This window comes from Bombina bombina, chromosome 12, assembly GCF_027579735.1.
Source record: "Bombina bombina isolate aBomBom1 chromosome 12, aBomBom1.pri, whole genome shotgun sequence".
In the NCBI taxonomy this organism is placed as follows: Eukaryota; Metazoa; Chordata; class Amphibia; order Anura; family Bombinatoridae; genus Bombina; species Bombina bombina.
In genome coordinates, this window is record NC_069510.1 from 72,543,101 (window position 1) to 72,562,976 (window position 19,876).

Genomic DNA, 19,876 nt, shown 5'->3' on the forward strand with positions numbered 1-19,876 from the left:
CACTGGCACCAATTATCTCAGACAATAAGCACTGTGATATTACTGTGACACTGGCACCAAATATCTCAGACAATAAGTACTGTGATATTACTGTGACACTGGCACCAAGTATCTCAGACAATAACACTGTGATATTACTGTGACACTGGCACCAAGTATCTCAGACAATAAACACTGTGATATTACTGTGACACTGGCACCAAGCATCTCAGACAATAAGCACTGTGATATTACTGTGACACTGGCACCAATTATCTCAGACAATAAGCACTGTGATATTATTGTGACACTGGCACCAATTATCTCAGACAATAAGCACTGTGATATTACTGTGACACTGGCACCAATTATCTCAGACAATAAGCACTGTGATATTATTGTGACACTGGCACCAATTATCTCAGACAATAAGCACTGTGATATTACTGTGACACTGGCACCAAGCATCTCAGACAATAAGCACTGTGATATTACTGTGACACTGGCACCAATTATCTCAGACAATAACACTGTGATATTACTGTGACACTGGCATCAAGCATCTCAGACAATAAGCACTGTGATATTACTGTGACACTGGCACCAATTATCTCAGACAATAAGCACTGTGATATTACTGTCACAGTAATATCACAGTGCTTATTGTCTGAGCTAATTGGTGCCAGTGTCACATTAATATCACAGTGCTTATTATCTGTCTCAGATAATTTGTACCAGTGTCACAGTAATATCACAATGCTTATTGTCTGAGCTAATTGGTGCCAGTGTCACAGTAATATCACAGTGCTTATTGTCTGTCCAGGGGCAAAGCTACAGGGGGTGCTGAGGTCGCAATTGTGTTTGTTTGTGGAACCATCAAATTACAGACCTTGTTACTACAGCATGAGGGGAGGGGGTAAACAGTGTCACTATACAGTACTACTATATACAGTATGGGGGGGCAGGACTATAAAGTGACCACAGTAGTCTGTGACATAAAGTACTGGGGCTGGTAGGGTCAGGCCAGCCATCTCACCGGCAGATTACAGACTGTGTCACTGACTCACTATATACAGTACTGGTGGGTTAAACAGTGTCACTATATACAGTAATAGGGGGGGGTCAGACCATCTCACAGACAGTTCGCACAGGGTACCTCCTTTTGCAGACGTGATCTGATTCACATTTTTTTCTGTAATAAATGTTAAAAAAAAATAATAATATATGTTTAAAACTCACTTTTTTGGGTGGGGGGTGGGGGGGGTGAGGGGCCCTTCTTAGATTCTTGCACCTGGGCCCTGTGGTTTCTAGTTACGCCTCTGCATGCAACCGGAGCGTAGAAGACTACTTCAACTTGTCTTGTTGTACTTGTTATCTATATTTGGCGGCGGCGCATCTTTTTAGGTAGGTCAGTGGTGGCGGGGTTGGGGTTCAGGTTGACTGACTCACTGTCTTCTTCTGTTGTTGTTGTGTGACAGTGACTGTGTTAACTTCGAAGTTCGAATCGACTATGTATTGTGATATAATAATTGTGATTACTATTAGATTGATTTAGGTAGGTGTCAGACTGTCAGTGGCGGTGGCGGGCCTCAGCCTTTTATAGTGACTCCTGTCCTCCTGAGCCTGCTGGGGCCCTGGGCCAATCTTTTATTTTAGGCGGCAGTGCGGCACTAAGTTGAAGTTAGATAACGTGAGTTGAAGTTGAACTTCTACATTTATTACAACGAACTTGCAGCCTCGCTGCCAAAATAGTCAAGTGACTCAAGTCACTTCCCTTGACTATAGAGGCAGCGAGGCTGCAAGTTCGTTGTAATAAATGTATATCAAGTTGACAAGTTCAACTCAAGTTATCTAACTTCAACTTAGTGCCGCCTAAAAGAAAAGAAAAGATGGCCCAGGGCCCCAGCAGGCTCAGTCACACGACAAGGAAGTTGGTTTCTTATTCAAGCTGTTTCTTATTCGTGAAATTCTGTTTCTTATTCATGGAAGTTGGTTTCTTATTCAATTTTTTTTAAAATAAAAAAATAGGTTTTATTAAAATAATAATATGATTCATATAAATGTAGTTACACAGAGGTGGAATCTCTTTATATAACAGATATACAAACTTGAAAAAAGGGCATACGTTGGCACCACTACAAATATTACTATTTTGAATAAATAACATATATTTTCAAAGGGTTAATAACCATTGGGCCACTGATTTCACTATGAATATATACAGGGTAGATCCCCCTCCATGCCATGCAATTGTTTTTAGCCTGGCCCAATGGTGTTTTGGGAACAGAAATTGATGCCAACCCTGGCATAGGTGACATAATTCTCAATTTTGAATAAGTAACAGATATTTTCAAAGGGTTAATAACCATTGGGCCACTGATTTCACTATGAATATCTACAGGGTAGATCCCCCTCCATGCCATGCTATTGTTTTTAGCCTGGCCCAATGGTTATTAACCCTTTGAAAATATCGGTTACTTATTCAAAAATGAGAATTATGTCACCTATGCCAGGGTTGGCATAAATTTCTGTGCCAAAACACCATTGTGCCAGGCTAAAAACAATTGCATGGCATGGAAGAGGATCTGCCCTGTATATATTCAAAGTGAAATCAGTGGCCCAATGGTTATTAACCCTTTGAAAATATCTGTTACTTATTCAAAAATGAGAATTATGTCACCTATGCCAGTGTTGGCATCAATTTCTGTGCCAAAAACACCATTGGGCCCGGCTAAAAACAATTGCATGACATGGAGGGGGATCTACCCTGTATAAATTCATAGTGAAATCAGTGGCCCAATGGTTATTAACCCTTTGAAAATATCTGTTACTTATTCAAAAATGAGAATTATGTCACCTATGCCAGTGTTGGCATCAATTTCTGTGCCAAAAACACCATTGGGCCAGGCTAAAAACAATTGCATGACATGGAGGGGGATCTACCCTGTATAAATTCATAGTGAAATCAGTGGCCCAATGGTTATTAACCCTTTGAAAATATCTGTTACTTATTCAAAAATGAGAATTATGTCACCTATGCCAGTGTTGGCATAAATTTCTGTGGCAAAAACACCATTGGGCCAGGCTAAAAACAATTGAATGACATGGAGGGGGAATGGGATCTACCCTGTATAAAATCATAGTGAAATCAGTGGCCGAATGGTTATTAACCCTTTGAAAATATATGTTATTTATTCAAAATAGTAATATTTGTAGTGGTGCCAACGTATGCCCTTTTTTCAAGTTTGTATATCTAATTGTTATATAAAGAGATTCCACCTCTGTGTAACTACATTATATGAATCATATTATTATTTTAATAAAACCTATTTTTGTATTTTAAAGTAAATTTAAAGCAGTCTGACAAAAAAATTGAATAAGAAACCAACTTCCATGAATAAGAAACAGAATTTCCCGAATAAGAAACAGCTTGAATAAGAAACCAACTTCCTTGTCGTCTCAGTCACTATAAAAGCTGTAGCCTGTTTTTGGTTATTTACTACTACTAGTAATAATTATTATTAAATCAAGTCACCTATTTTATGTAACCTCTCACCTATTGAGTCAGCTCAAGAGGGATCTTGGGGCTGCTAAGAACCCCAATAATTACTGAAATACCCCCAATTATCAATGGTGTCCAACTGTCCATATCCAAAAATTTGCAAGTCAATTTTTTGTTCTACCTAGGGAAGGCAAGATGTAAATGAGGAGAGGTGTATTTAAATAATAGGCAATATGTAGTGGAAATTATTGATACTAGTTATTTATTTGTCCAGTTTTTTAAAGTCCATAGGTTTAATTAATGTAAAATATCTCATATGCATCACTGCATTACAAATATGGAGCAGAAGTAAATAAGTGGCAGTCAAGGGGGTCAAACTGCTGTTCATTTGTGGTGCAGAGTGCAGACTGCAGAGAGACAAAATGTTGATTTTTATGTTACTAGCAGCCATGGGGTAAAATGGCTGTCACTGCTCAATTGTGAAAAATATACCTGGTTAAATGAAGAGTGGGGGATATTGGGAGGGAGCTTTGTGTGACTCTGAGTCTGACTTATAGTGAGTGACTGAGGCTGCCAATCTATTGAATCACATTCTTTTTTTAGGTAGGTGGCGGCTGGCGGCACTTGATGAAGTTAGTTAGTTGATATTATTTATAACACACACACTTGTGTTCTTGTAGATTGTGGGGTGTCCAAACTTCTGTCTCAAAGGGCCACAAAGTTTTCTCTTTTTTTCTTTTTCTTCTTTTTGCTAAGATGGAGGTGAGATTTATTTCTAGATAGAAATAATACAACGTACAATAGATAGACATGTTACATTATTTTGGTTTGTATGTGTTGAACTTGCAACTAGATATTATGATAACTAATGTACTTGTGTTGTTGTAAAGGCAAAAACACACACAAATGTATACACACATATACATACACATGCAGATATACACTAAACACACACATGTATACACACATATACATACACATGCAGATATACGCTAAACACACACATGTATACACACATATACATACACATGCAGATATACACTAAACACACACATGTATACAATTACACACATATACATACACATGCAGATATACGCTAAACACACACATGTATACACACATATACATACACATGCAGATATACACTAAACACACACATGTATACAATTACACACATATACATACACAAGCAGATATACACTAAACACACACACATGTATACAATTACACACATATACATACACATGCAGATATACACTACACACACACATATCCTTTGAAAAGCATATCTAAATATGCTCTGTAGCTACTGAGCATATTTAGATATGAATTTCAACAAAGGATATCTGATTTCCTTCATTCTTTTGATATCCTTTGTTGAAAAGCATATCTAAATATGCTCAGTAGCTATTGAGCATATTTAGATATGCTTGTCCACAAAGGATATCAAAAGAATGAAGGAAATCAGATATCCTTTGTTGAAATTCATATCTAAATATGCTCGATAGCTTATAAGCATATTTAGATATGCTTTTCAACAAAGGATATCAAAAGAATGAAGAAAATCAGATATCCTTTGTTGAAAATCATATCTAAATATGCTCAGTAGATACTGAATGGTGGCTGCATATAGATATTGGCTCGCCCATGTGCAATTGCTATTTCTTCAACAAAGGATATCTAAAGAATGAAGGCGTATCCGATTCCTAGACACTGCCTCACCAGCCTCTGAAGTCACCGCACATCACTGATATGCTTTGGTGATAAAACTTATTGGGGCTTAGTGTTTTCCACATGGCTGGCTTGATTTTTGCCTAGAAACAGTTTCCTGAGGCTTTCCACTGTAGTAGTAAGAGTGGGAAGGGCCTATTTTAGCGCTTTGTTGCGCACTTAAAATTACAGACAGAGACATCTAGCTTCCCTCAGCAGTTCCCTGCATGGTATAGGACATCTCTGAAGGGCTCAAAAGGCTTTAAAAGTCGTTTATTGAGGAAGGTAAAGCCACAGTTGAGCTGTGGCAGTTTATTGTGCTTATCAAAAAACGTTGTTTTTCATTTGTCAATCCGTTTTTTGCATTAAGGGGTTAATCATCCATTTGCAAGTGGGTGCAATACTCTGCTAACTTGTTACATACACTGTAAAAATTCCATTAGTTTAACTGCCTTTTTTCACTGTTATTTCAAATTTTGACAAAATTTGTTTTTCTTAAAGGCACAGTAACGTTTTTTATATTTGCTTGTTAACTTGATTTAAAGTGTTTTCCAAGCTTGCTAGTCTCATTGCTAGTCTGTATTAACATTTCTGACATAGAGGAACCTCTTTGTGCATTATGTTTAAAAGCCATGGTGGAACCCCATAGGAGAATGTGTACTAAATGTATTGATTTCACTTTAAATAATAAAGATCAGCCTTCATCTTTAAAAGAAATATCACCAGAAGATTCTGACGAGGGGGAAGTTATGCCGACTATTGGCTGTCTGTATTAGCCAGACTGCCTGAATATAGAGGCAAGCGCGATAGCTCTGGGGTTAGGCATAATACAGAGCGCGCGGATGTTTTAAGGCCCATGTCTGATACTGCGTCACAATATGCAGAAGCTGAGGAAGGAGAACTTTAGTCTGTGGTTGACGTCTCTGACTCGGGGAAACCTGATTCAGATATGTCTACTTTTAAATTTAAGCTTGAGAACCTCCGGGTGTTGCTTGGAGAGGTTTTAGCTGCTCTGAATGACTGTGACACAATTGCAGTGCCAGAGAAATTGTGTAGACTGGATTAATACTATGCAGTGCCGGTGTGTACTGACGTTTTTCCTATACCTAAAAGGTTTACAGAAATTATTAATAAGGAGTGCAACAGACCCGGTGTGCCGTTTCCCCCCCCTCCCATTTTTAGAAAAATGTTTCCAATAGACGCCACCACACGGGACCTATGGCAGACGGTCCCTAAGGTGGAGGGAGCAGTTTCTACTTTAGCAAAGCGTACCACTATCCCTGTCGAGGACAGTTGTGCTTTTTCAGATCCAATGGATAACAAATTAGAAGGTTACCTTAAGAAAATGTTTATTCAACAAGGTTTTATCCTGCAGCCCCTTACATGCATTGCGCCTGTCACTGCTGCTGCGGCGTTCTGGTTTGAGTCTCTGGAAGAGGCCTTTCTTACAGCTACTCCATTGACTGAAATATTTGACAAGCTTAGAACACTTAAGCTAGCTAATTCTTTTGTTTCTGATGCCATTGTTCATTTGACTAAACTAACGGCTAAGAATTCTGGATTCAAGGGGCAGACCCTATTCGGGCCTGGTTTGAAGGAAATTATTGCTGACATTACTGGAGGAAAGGGTCACACCCTTCCTCAGGACAGGGCCAAATCAAGGGCCAAACAGTCTAATTTTCGTGCCTTTCGAAACTACAAGGCAAGTGCAGCATCAACTTCCTCTGCTTCAAAACAAGAGGGAACTTTTGCTCAATCCAAGCCGGCCTGGAAATCTAACCAGGCTTGGAACAAAGGCAAGCAGGCCAGAAAGCCTGCTGCTGCCTCTAAAACAGCATGAAGGAACGGCCCCCTATCCGGTAACGGATCTAGTAGGGGGCAGACTTTCTCTCTTCGCCCAGGCGTGGGCAAGAGATGTTCAGGATCCCTGGGCGTTGGAGATCATATCTCAGGGATATTTTCTGGACTTCAAAGCTTCCCCCCCACAAGGGAGATTTCACCTTTCGAGATTATCTGTAAACCATATAAAGAAAGAGGCATTCTTACGCTGTGTGCAAGACCTCCTAGTAATGGGAGTGATCCATCCAGTTCCACAGACGGAACAGGGACAGGGATTTTATTCAAATCTGTTTGTGGTTCCCAAAAAAGAGGTAACCTTCAGACCAATTTTGGATCTAAAGATCTTAAACAAGTTCCTCAGAGTTCCATCGTTCAAAATGGAAACTATTCGGACCATCCTACCTATGATCCAGGAGGGTCAGTTCATGACCACAGTGGATTTGAAGGATGCTTACCTTCACATACCGATTCACAAAGACCATCATCGGTTCCTAAGGTTTGCCTTTCTAGACAGGCATTACCAGTTTGTCGCTCTTCCCTTCGGGTTAGCCACAGCCCCAAGACTTTTTACAAAGGTTCTGGGGTCCCTTCTGGCGGTCCTAAGACCACGGGGCATATCAGTGGCCCCTTATCTAGACGACATCCTGATACAGGCATCAAATTTACAAATTGCCAAATCTCATACGCACATAGTATTAGCATTTCTGAGGTCGCATGGGTGGAAAGTGAACGAGGAAAAGAGTTCTCTATAACCCCTCACAAGAGTGTCCTTCCTAGGAACTCTGATAGATTCTGTAGAAATGAAAATTTACCTGACGGAGTCCAGGTTATCAAGGCTTCTAAATTCCTGCCGTGTTCTTCATTCCATTCCACGCCCGTCAGTGGCTCAGTGCATGGAAGTGATCGGCTTAATGGTAGCGGCGATGGACATAGTGCCATTTGCGCACCTACATCTCAGACCGCTGCAATTATGCATGCTAAGTCAGTGGAATGGGGATTGCACAGATTTGTCCCCTCTACTAAATCTGGATCAAGAGACCAGAGATTCTCTTCTCTGGTGGCTATCTCGGGTCCATCTGTCCAAGGGTATGACCTTTCACAGGCCAGATTGGACAATTGTAACAACAGATGCCAGCCTTCTAGGTTGGGGTGCAGTCTGGAATTCCCTGAAGGCTCAGGGATCGTGGACTCAGGAGGAGAAACTCCTCCCAATAAATATTCTGGAATTAAGAGCAATATTCAATGCTCTTCTAGCTTGGCCTCAGTTAGCAACACTGAGGTTCATCAGATTTCAGTCAGACAACATCACGACTGTGGCTTACATCAATCATCAAGGGGGGACCAGAAGCTCCCTAGCGATGTTAGAAGTATCCAAGATAATTCGCTGGGCGGAAACTCCTCCTGCCACCTATCAGCGATCCATATCCCAGGTGTAGAGAACTGGGAGGCGGGGGAGTGGGAACTCCATCCGGAGGTGTTTGCTCAATTGGTTCATCGTTGGGGCAAACCAGAACGGGATCTCATGGCGTCTCGCCAGAACACCAAGCTTCCTTGTTACGGATCCAGGTCCAGGGAACCAGAAGCGACGCTGATAGATGCTCTAGCAGCGCCTTGGTTCTTCAACCTGGCTTATGCGTTTCCACCTTTTCCTCTGCTCCCTCGACTGATTGCCAGAATCAAACAGGAGAGAGCATCGGTGATCTTGATAGCGCCTGCGTGGCCACGCAGGACCTGGTATGCAGACCTAGTGGACATGTCATCCTTTCCACCTTGGTCTCTGCCTTTGAGACAGGACCTTCTAATACAAGGTCCTTTCAATCATCCAAATCTAATTTCTCTGAGGCTGACTGCCTGGAGATTGAACGCTTGATTTTATCAAAGCGTGGCTTCTCAGAGTCAGTCATTGATACCTTAATACAGGCACGAAAGCCTGTCACCAAGAAAATCTACCATAAGATATGGTGCAAATATCTTTATTGGTGTGAATCCAAGAATTACTCATGGGGTAAGGTTAGGATTCCGAGGATATTGTCTTTTCTCCAAGAGGGTTTGGAAAAAGGACTATCAGCTAGTTCTTTAAAGGGACAGATTTCTGCTCTGTCTATTCTTTTGCACAAGCGTCTGGCAGAGGTTCCAGACGTTCAGGCATTTTGTCAGGCTTTGGTTAGAATTAAGCCTGTGTTTAAACCTGTTGCTCCCCCATGGAGCTTAAACTTGGTTCTTAAAGTTCTTCAAGGAGTTCCGTTTGAACCCCTTAATTCCATTGATATCAAACTTTTATCTTGGAAAGTTCTGTTTTTGATGGCTATTTCCTCGGCTCGTAGAGTCTCTGAGTTATCGGCCTTACAATGTGATTCTCCATATCTGATTTTCCATACAGATAAAGTAGTTCTGCGTACAAAACCTGGGTTTTTACCTAAGGTAGTTTCTAACAAGAATATCAATCAAGAGATTGTTGTTCCATCATTGTATCCTAATCCTTCTTCAAAGAAGGAACGTCTGTTACATAATCTAGACATAGTCCGTGCTTTAAAGTTTTACTTACAAGCGACTAAGGAGTTTCGTCAAACATCTTCCCTATTTGTCATTTACTCTGGACAGAGGAGAGGTCAAAAGGCTTCGGCAACCTCTCTTTCTTTTTGGCTTCGGAGCATAATACGCTTCGCCTACATGACTGCTGGACAGCAGCTCCCTGAAAGAATTACAGCTCATTCTACTAGAGCTGTGGCTTCCACCTGGGCCTTTAAAAATGAGGCTTCTGTTGAACAGATTTGCAAAGCGGCGACTTGGTCTTCGCTTCATACCTTTTCAAAATTTTACAAATTTGATACTTTTGCTTCTTCGGAGGCTATTTTTGGGAGAAAGGTTCTAGAGGCAGTGGTCCCTTCCGTTTAAGTACCTGCCTTGTCCCTCCCATCATCCGTGTACTTTAGCTTTGGTATTGGTATCCCACAAGTAATGGATGATCCGTGGACTGGATACACTTAACAAGAGAAAACATAATTTATGCTTACCTGATAAATTTATTTCTCTTGTAGTGTATCCAGTCCACGGCCCGCCCTGTCCTTTTAAGGCAGGTCTAAATTTTAATTAAACTACAGTCACCACTGCACCCTATGGTTTCTCCTTTCTCGGCTAGTTTCGGTTGAACGACTGGATATGGCAGTTAGGGGAGGAGCTATATAACAGCTCTGCTGTGGGTGATCCTCTTGCAACTTCCTGTTGGGAAGGAGAATATCCCACAAGTAATGGATGATCCGTGGACTGGATACACTACAAGAGAAATACATTTATCAGGTAAGCATAAATTATGTTTTTTTTTGCAAACAATTTTTATCCCAAGACCAGAATAGTCAGTCGGGGGGACAGGCTGTATAAAGTCAAAGCTAAATAATGTAGAAGAAAATGCACTTCAGTGTCCTGATCGATATGAATGTGCTTACAGTGGGTTGTACATCCAACCCTCTAAAATTAAATAAATAAACCAACTTCATTTTTTTCCTCATTTTTGGGAGGGGGCGATATTTACAAGGAGTTTTTTTTCCTTTAAAGTGTGAGCAAGTTTGTTGTCTATGAAAGCAAGAGGGGGGATGGCGTTATGGAAAATTTGATTTAGATGGATAGTTTCATTGTCTTTTGGAGTTTTAAAGTTCATCTGGCTTTTTACTCCCTTCATTCACTCTCAGTTTTTGCTGCCAGAATGGTGGCCATGTTTTGTAAATGTGGTGGCATAGGTCGCCCTAAATGTTTGAAATACATATTATCATTTTTTTGCTATATACCAAGGGGTTATTTTAGTTTTTCTTGCGTCTACCAACTATGTAGATTGACAAATCTTTTTGAATGGTGGGGGATGAAAAACAAAATCCACTTCTCCCGTGAATTGCTGCACAACGGGTGACAAGCTAGTAGGGAAGCTGTGTTTATTTATTTACTAATTTCTAGATATAAGGAATAATGACTGTTGGGAGGTGCAAGATTTGCTAATATTGTTAGTGTGATTGTGCTTGCCTAAGGACAGGGCAGAGGGGAGAAGATAAAAGCCCACATCATGTTGTATTTAACCTTTCCCTTCTGCTAGTTAATTGGAGGCTGACAGACTAGTTTGGTGGAGCTTGTTCTCTGTGTTTACATATCAGAAAAATTGAACTATTGACATTCTTTCAAAGAACGATTAGATGAGAATGCCCCTTAAAACACTGTCTGCAGAACACAACTGTTAGACATTATTCATTTGTATATGCAGTGCATAACACCGGCTTAATAACTGCAGGGTATTAGCTCAATCTTACAGTTAGTTTAATTGGGCTAAAACACATTTGCTGTTGGGAAAAATAGCACAATCATATTGTGTATAGTTTATGACAAAGGAGGCGCCTATAGATGTGTTCCTGTGGATTTACATACACACAATGAATGTCAAATTTGAATACACATGTATTTCTTCTGTTATAGGACAAATGTACACTATAAAATAATCCCATAAAGTGTAGAATAATCTTGCATTCCCTGCTTCCTACACCCTGGTGGTATGTGGGGGGCGTAGTTTGTCACTGCTGGATGTCTCTTGGTCTTGTGCAGAACTTTGGGGTGGGGTTATAATAACGTCCCTCACAGGTCAAATGGACACAATGCGTGCTGGTCTCGTCTGTGCATGGACATGCGCTCCTGCATGCTACCGAATACCGCCTCTTGCGTGATAGATCTAACAAAAAAACAGTTGATCTAACCTGATCTAACATATATCTATCAAAATCAATAAAATTTAATCCAGATTTCAGTTGAGGGGGGCTAACCCGTGATCACCCCTCCCCAGCACACAAAATAGGATTGCTAATACTGCCGCTTGCGTGATAGATCTAATGAAAAAAACAGTTGATCTAACGTATATCTATCAAAATCAATAATATTTGGTCCAGATTTCAGTTGAGGGGGGCTAATCCAGGGATCACCCCTCCCCCGCACACAAAACAGGATTGTTAATAATGCTGCTTGCATGATAGATCTAACAGAAAAAAAAAACAGTTGATCTAACCTGATCTAACGTATATCTATCAAAATCAATAAAATTCGGTCCAGATTTCAGTTGAGGGGGGGGGCTAGCTCCCCCTCATTAAAAATGCAATATCTCAGTAATTAGACTAGATCTAACAAAAATGTTGGCTGATCAAACCTGATCTAACATGGAGCTATCATAATCAATAACATTTTGTCAACATTTTTGTTTGGGGGGGGCTAGCCACGGGTTAGCCCCCCCTGAAAAAGATTGTTAATATTTCATATTTTAGAGTAGATCTAACGGAAAAAAAACTGTTGATCTAACAAAGATCTAACAAATGGAATGATCATTTGTTAAAATTTTGAATATGGGGGGGCTAACCCGGGTGAGGTGGTTTCAGTGGGTATCATGTGGGCGCAGGTGGAGGCAAGTTATTGTGAGAGACATGAATGGGTGGGTATTAGAAGTGCCATATAGTGCAGAAGTCATAGTACTGGTATCTAAAATGGCATACAGGTGTATCAAGAGGGGTATATAAAGTTAGAGAATTAATAGGCTGTATGGGTGTAGGGCGTCATGAAGAGTAAACAATATTAGGAGATGTGCATAACAAAAACTTACACTAAGCTGGGCAATATGTGGGTTGAGTTACTTGAGAAGGGGCACACTGCTCTGTGTATGTGGCTGTATCCCTAGGTATCTAGTAGTTTAGGTATATATTGTCATGGGAGGGGTATAGTAAGCTAGAAGTGACAGGACAGTATATGAACAGTGCATAGTGATGCTGTGAGCATTTAGTTATGTAAACAACATTGCTGTTTATATAATAACTTGCACACTGTTTAATAAATGACACTGTTGTATACTGCAGAACTGATGGGTGCACACTGTCACATTTCTAGTCTGTCAACTCAGTCAGAGGAGAGAGCTTTTTGGTCCCAGCAGTCCGGTCCGGAGTCTGGCAGTTCTCTTTAAAGGCATTCCCTAGAGAAAGGGATCTGTCTGATATGGAGTGTTTTCTTAAAGTGCATGTAAAGTTAACAAAACATCTCTACATAAAAGTATATAATGGCACAAATAAACCCTAGTCTCATTCATCAAATTTTCTAAATATGTAAATTAAAGTCAATATATTGAATTTTACTAACGATTATTTTCGCCGATTCCTCCGCCTGCATTATTTGTCCCACTATTCGTTTTTGAGTGACACTTCTCTCTCTGCTTGTTATTTTCTTCCCCGGGGCGTCAGCATTGATGTTCGGCACGTCACTTTCTTCAAATGCGCATGCGTGAACAACCCGATGACGTCGCATACTCCATGCTCGTCCTTGATGTGACATAAGCTTTAGATAAATCAAAAAATATATTTTTTATGCACAAATAGTAACTTTCCTGATAATTATATATACTTACAATTTGTAAATTGTCCGTAATAAGATGTAATATTGGCAAAGAATTCAAATTTGTGCGCTGTGCTTATTGCAAGCACTAAACACTTATACTCCTTGATCGCAAAGTACTCAATGAATAGAAACATTCATTGAATACTTTGTTTATTATACGGACGGTGTTTCAACGCATGCGCGATTTGAAATGAGGAGCAGTGCTTTACAAACTTTCGGTTGCTATGCGCATGCGCGTTTTCAACAGAATTGTTGTATCGCATGCGCAAATGTCGGCACCGCTCGTGAACGAGCATCAAAAATACGTCACGTAGTAGGCGTGAAATTGTATAATGAGGGAGAGGAAACGGGCAGCAAACCAGGAAGAAGACGGTTGGGAGGAGTTCAGTGCTTCCAACTTCGATAAGTAAAACATTCAATATAATTATATTCCTTTATGTTAGTGTATTTATATTAATGCGGTTTAAGTATTAACAACATTGTGAGCAAGTAGGTTTAATCTCAACACGGAAAATTTACAATCACTTTAAGGTGATTTAAAAGAAATACATTAAACCAATGTTTAATTCACCAATAATTTTAGAAGTCCCTTAACAAACTGGTCAGTGTTAGGGACAGATACAGATATTTATTTCAGAGCTAGAAAAATTTGTATCAATTTAGTGGCACACAAGAAACTTTAGGAGCCAAGCCTGTTAGAAGAGAAGTTAATCTAAAACATTAAATACAAATATGAGCCATGGTAACGTTTATATCTCTAATTTTACTTGTCTATTTGTAAAACCTATCTGTTTCATTAAGTTAAAATACTCCAAAAAAAACCTCTGTTTAAACTTTGGTGAGCATCACACATTTGCAGTAGATAGTGACATAGCAGTGCTAAATAAATGTGGTGAGCATCACACTGGAGAGAGTATTGCACCTTGTGCAGCAGATAGTAACATAGCAGTGCTAAATACATGTGGTGGTGGGTGGAGCCTGGCTGCTGACATGAGAGCAGCGTAAGTCCGGAGCTCCGAGTTAGTAGCCCAAATACAATCTATTTTATCCCATATTACGGGTAGATATTCCTATCAACAATGGTTGCTGAGGACTAAATAAGCACTGCTGCAGATGTTGATTGTTCAATATACGCGAAAGACATGCAAGAACAGGCATAAGGAAGCACCGACAGTCTACCCCCACCTTCTCTCATAACGGAACCCGGGATGTAGCTGCCATAGAATTAACCCCACAGATACCACAGAACCTTTGAGGTGAGGCGATATAAGGACTACGGGACTTCGGGAACCTAACAGTGGCAATATGAACATATCCATTCCCCTCACAATACCTTAGCCTCACGCAAGTATCGGGAGCTACCGGATCTTCATTGGCCGCCATCATAGATTCATATGTGGCACAAGCACGCGGCTGCAACAATCAACAGAGATATTGAATCACACAAAAGCGCAAAGTAAGTGCGATATTTATAGAAGCCCTCAATATAATCTAACAGCCCTATCTATATAAGAATAGCTCCAGGGCATACCAAGCATAGACCGGACAATATATAACACACTGACAGCTCCATAACAGGGGTCCTTAGCACACAAGTTGGCATACTTAGGAAAATACTACAATAGTAAGCTGCAATTACCGGCTTAGCTACTCTCCATGATGGCACTCAAAACTCCCAGCTTGGCGTGACTTAAAATTGTCGGGCAGAACAGTCATATACTCTACATTCCGCCTAAATACAGAGGTGAAGAGAATTGAACGTATATCTGCAAATATTATAAACCATTCTTGTGCTGTGGTTGAGAGGAAGGATGAACCACATCTATACCTATTAATAACCTTTTCTCAAAACCTCAAACAATACAGGTGGTCTCTTTCTTATATTAACAATATTATTAGATACTGCTGAGTGTAGCAATACTTTGGAAGCATCCTGCCAATACAGGTGACAGTTTATATCATTGCTGTCTTATTTGTGTCTGCCATCATGGCCACTAGAAGGCACTTAAAATGACAAACCCCTGAAACCATCCTCAGGGAAATCAGCTACTATATCTTGATAAATGCAGGCCCAGGATACTTCCGAAGCATGAATTAAAAGGACATCTCTGGAACCCCAGACTGGCAATCTTTCCAATTCGCAAGATGAAGAAGCAACACTTACTACGTCCATCCTACATGACTTACCATCTAAACAGGAAATTGCTGACATTGTTTGAACCTGCATTAGGGAAGAACTTGCAGGCATGAGGCAAGACATATATACTTTAGGGTCTCAAGTGGAAGCCTTTCAAAGTAACCTAACAGATCAAGTTACCTCCCAGCAAGACACAATCACACTGTTACAAGAAAAGCTGGAGGACTTGGAAAATTGGGAGTAGACGCAAGAACATAAGAATCAGGGGGGGGGTCCTTGAGGATGTCCTCCCCAGAGATTTTCCAGTCTATCTACAAGCTTTATTCCAAAAGATCAAGGAATCCGTCATGCACCACAGATATTCAGTGGGAACCAGTCAAGGAAGTTACAGCCGGTCAGATTCAGAGGCAATGTTCTACAGTTTTACCAAGACCTAGCCTCTCAAACACTACAACGCAGAAAATAATTTGGCCCTCTAACTACAACACTTCGCAACAAAAAAATCCCATATCGATGGGGCTGTCCTACACAAGTCTGGGTACTTCAAAACAATACCCGCCTGACATGCAGATCTCCAGAGGACACCATTTCCTTCTGCAAATCATTGGGGATAGACCCCCCGTCGGATGCTATGACTCAAGACCAAAGTCCCTCACCACAGCCTAGGAACAAAAAAGACTCAACCACATCTTGGAACACTGTTAACAACAAACAGGTCAGAAAATCTACCACACCACAACCATCAAATAATGTCTCAAAGACTCTACTGCCAGCCACACAGCGTGATGATGCCGAGACTTACTCCCCCAGATGGACAGAGGATCCGATAAGTATACATAGATGATCTCAGTGCATATATATTTGTCTTTTTGCAAGGTTGCAGCTACTAAGAAATTTTGCTGTATGGCCTAAGTTCATTCCGATACCCTGACAGTAGTCTCTGTCATAATGTTACATTGGATTTGATAAAGTTAGTTATATAGATGTGTTTTATTTTTTCATTGATGTACAGACAGCAAAACTTATAATAAACACTAGAGATCAAAGTAAGAGGCCTAATTATATATCCTTATTTGGGTACTTTCAAGCTAAAATGAATGTTTATTTAAATAGATGTGTCAACTATTTTGCAGCAGCCACATAGACTTATATATAGTAGACAATAAATGGGATCGATCAGTTCATCCAATTATATGCAATTACCTAGGGCTAGCTGCACTCTTTTCCCTCACGTTTGCTCTCAAAGTTGGCCTATATTAGGAGGAGAGCTATTAGTTTGTTTTTTAAGTTAAGTTTGTTTTGTTTATTTCAACTGTTTATTACGACATCTTTGTTTAGAATGTTATATTATCACATGTTATGATTTCATTATGATACAATCTCAGACTGTACAACTATGCTTTCCATTGAACAATACACACTTGAGTATTACACCAGCATATGCTTTACTATCCAGATAAATCCTAAACTCTTATTTAACACTCATGCCACGATCACACAGTGACACCACACCACATTTAACCCTCTTGACCCAAAATGTTAAGGGATTTAATTCACCGCAAAAAAAGGTCAAAAGCCTTATCAGACCTAGTGAAACGCAATATTGATGTACTTTTTCTTCAAGAAACGCATTTCAAAAGTCATAATGAACCTAGATACTTTGGAAAACTTTTACTACACATTTTCATAGCCCAATTAAGAAAAATGGTGTGAGCATCCTAATAAATAAATCTATTCCATTTGTACTGGACCGGAAAGTTGTAGCTAGGGAAGGACAGTTTTTAGGATTGACTGGCCTTTTATATGGAAGGCCAGTCACATTTGTCAACATATACACCCCAAATAAATAAAAAAATATTAGACTTAGTTAAAGGACCAATATTTTTAGCTGGAGATTTTAACGTCCCTTTACAACCTAACATTGATAGCTCCAACCCTAATATTCAAATATCCCATAAACTCACCAAAACTTTATGGAATGGCATAAGAGATATGAATCTATACGATACTTGGAGATTTATACACCATAATAAGAAGGACTATACCTTCTTTTCCCACCCAAATAAGTCTTATAGCAGGCTAGATTACATATTCACAAACCAAAAGGGCCTATCCCATATTACTAGGAGTGATATCTCTATCCCTACTTTTTGGTCTGACCATTCGGCAGTCCAATTAAAGTTTGCATGGCCAAATATCCCCTCCTCCCCATTCCAATGGAAACTTGATGATTCCCTGCTAGAACACCCAGAATCTGCAACCAAACTTACAAAAATAATTGAAGAGTATTTCAGCCTTAATTCGAATTCAGTCAACAACAAATATACATTGTGGGAGGCACATAAATGTGTGCTCCGGGGTGAACTAATCAAACTTAAAGCATTCCGTACACTAACTTACCGTAAAAGATAGCAAGAACTGACTACTGAATACACACGTTTAGACCATGCATTGAAAAAGTCCCCTTCTGACATTAACATTTTGGCAAATCTACAAACAGTCCGAGACCAATTAGATAACTTCCTATATATTGAATATCAATCAATGCGCAAGAAAACAAACAGTATGTTTTACTTTGAAAATAATAGAGCAGGTAAGCTCTTGGCCAGAGCTTTAAAGAAAAAAAGGTTTAAATCATACATTTATGAACTTAACGGCCCGCAGAAGAGACTTTTACAAACAACCCCAGAAATATTACAATCCTTTCATAATTACTATACCTCATTATATAATCTCTAGAAAGATAGCCCAACACTAGACTACCTCTCTCATATGACAGATTATATTAAAAATTGCACCCTACCAAAGTTGACTGACGAACATAAAATACAAATTAACAAACCGATATCTCCACAAGAAATTCTCACCGCCATTAAAACTTTGAAACTAGGAAAGAGCCCTGGCCCAGATGGCTTCACAGCCAAATACTATCGGACATTTTCATCTACCCTGACTCCTTACCTTACTGTAATGTTTAACTAAGCGACAAAAGATAACCCATTCCCACCCTCGATGCTAGAGACGCAGGTAGTGGTACTGCCGAAACCCGGTAAGACTCCAAACACTCCAGCAAACTTCCGTCCGATCTCCCTCTTGAATCTTGACATTAAACTTTTTGCAAAAATCATAGCCTCCAGGATAAATTTAGTTCTACCCACCATCATACACACCGATCAGGCTGGCTTTACACCCATGAGAGAAGCTAGAGACAATACCACTAAAATTCTAGACCTCATGGAATATGCCATTCAACAAAAAGACCCCTCTGTGTTCCTATCCATGGACGCGGAGAAGGCCTTTGATAGGCTAGATTGGCTCTTTTTACAGCACACAATGAAAATATTTAATTTCCCCCAAGAACTCATAGGAAAAATCTTTACCCTTTACAATAACCCGCAAGCCAAAATAAGACTAAACGATTCCACATCGGCTCCATTCCAAATAACCAACGGAACAAGACAAGGCTGCCCTCTCTCACCCTTATTATTTGTCATAGCGATGGAGGTACTAGCCTCGAAAATTAGAAATAGCCTTGACATTCATGGGTTTAACATTGGCTCAAATACTAATAAGATCACACTATACGCAGACGATATATTTCTAACACTTACAAAACCTGAGAAATCAATCCCCTCATTGATGCACACATTGTAAACTTACGGAACTTATTCCAATTTTAAAATAAACATCACAAAATCCGAATTACTGAGCATTTATCAAGCACCATGTGCATTAAAAAATATTCAGCAGCGGAGCCAGCTATCATGCAGAGAGGACGTGTTTGAACATGGCTCCTGTAATAAATGATAAAAAAATTGTCAAAATTTAGCCAATTCAAGTAAGAAACAAATCACCAGCTATCACAAAGATCACCACTTATGAATCCTAGAGTGCTGCACTCATTGAAGCCGGTGGATTCATATGCTGCCTTAGCGTTGGACTTGCAGGAAGGGAGAGAGGGAGCAACTGTGATCACCTCTCCCACACCATCCGTGTGCCGTAAGCAACCCCTCGCTATCGGAGGGTAAAGTATAACATACCCCGAGATCCGGACTTATGCTTTGTCAGTGGTGGGAGCAATGTAGGCAGGTAGTTCGCCTAGGAGATGCGGGCCCCCTGCACTGACTGCTACATTGTGTGTGCCATGCCCCTAGATAGATTTTACTGCAGTGCATGTATACTCTCCGGGAAAACCCTGCTGAAAAAGTATCAGAGCCAGGACCAGGGGAAGATGCTGAATCGGCACCATTGACCAGATACTATGCGGCTTCCTAACCTACAGTAACCATTACTTACAAGGACCTGGT

The 19,876-nt window shown here is 40.1% G+C and overlaps 1 protein-coding gene across 1 annotated transcript in view; it reads right to left on the bottom strand.

Moving 5' to 3' along the window:
• Window positions 1–13,366, bottom strand: part of LOC128642753 (multidrug and toxin extrusion protein 1-like) — a 433,625-nt gene extending 420,259 nt beyond the window's left edge. Inside the window, exon 1 of the mRNA XM_053695544.1 lies at window positions 13,178–13,366. The gene's annotated coding sequence lies outside the window, so the exon portion shown is untranslated. The remainder of the gene's footprint in view (window positions 1–13,177) is intronic.
• Between the last annotated feature and the right edge of the window lie 6,510 nt (window positions 13,367–19,876).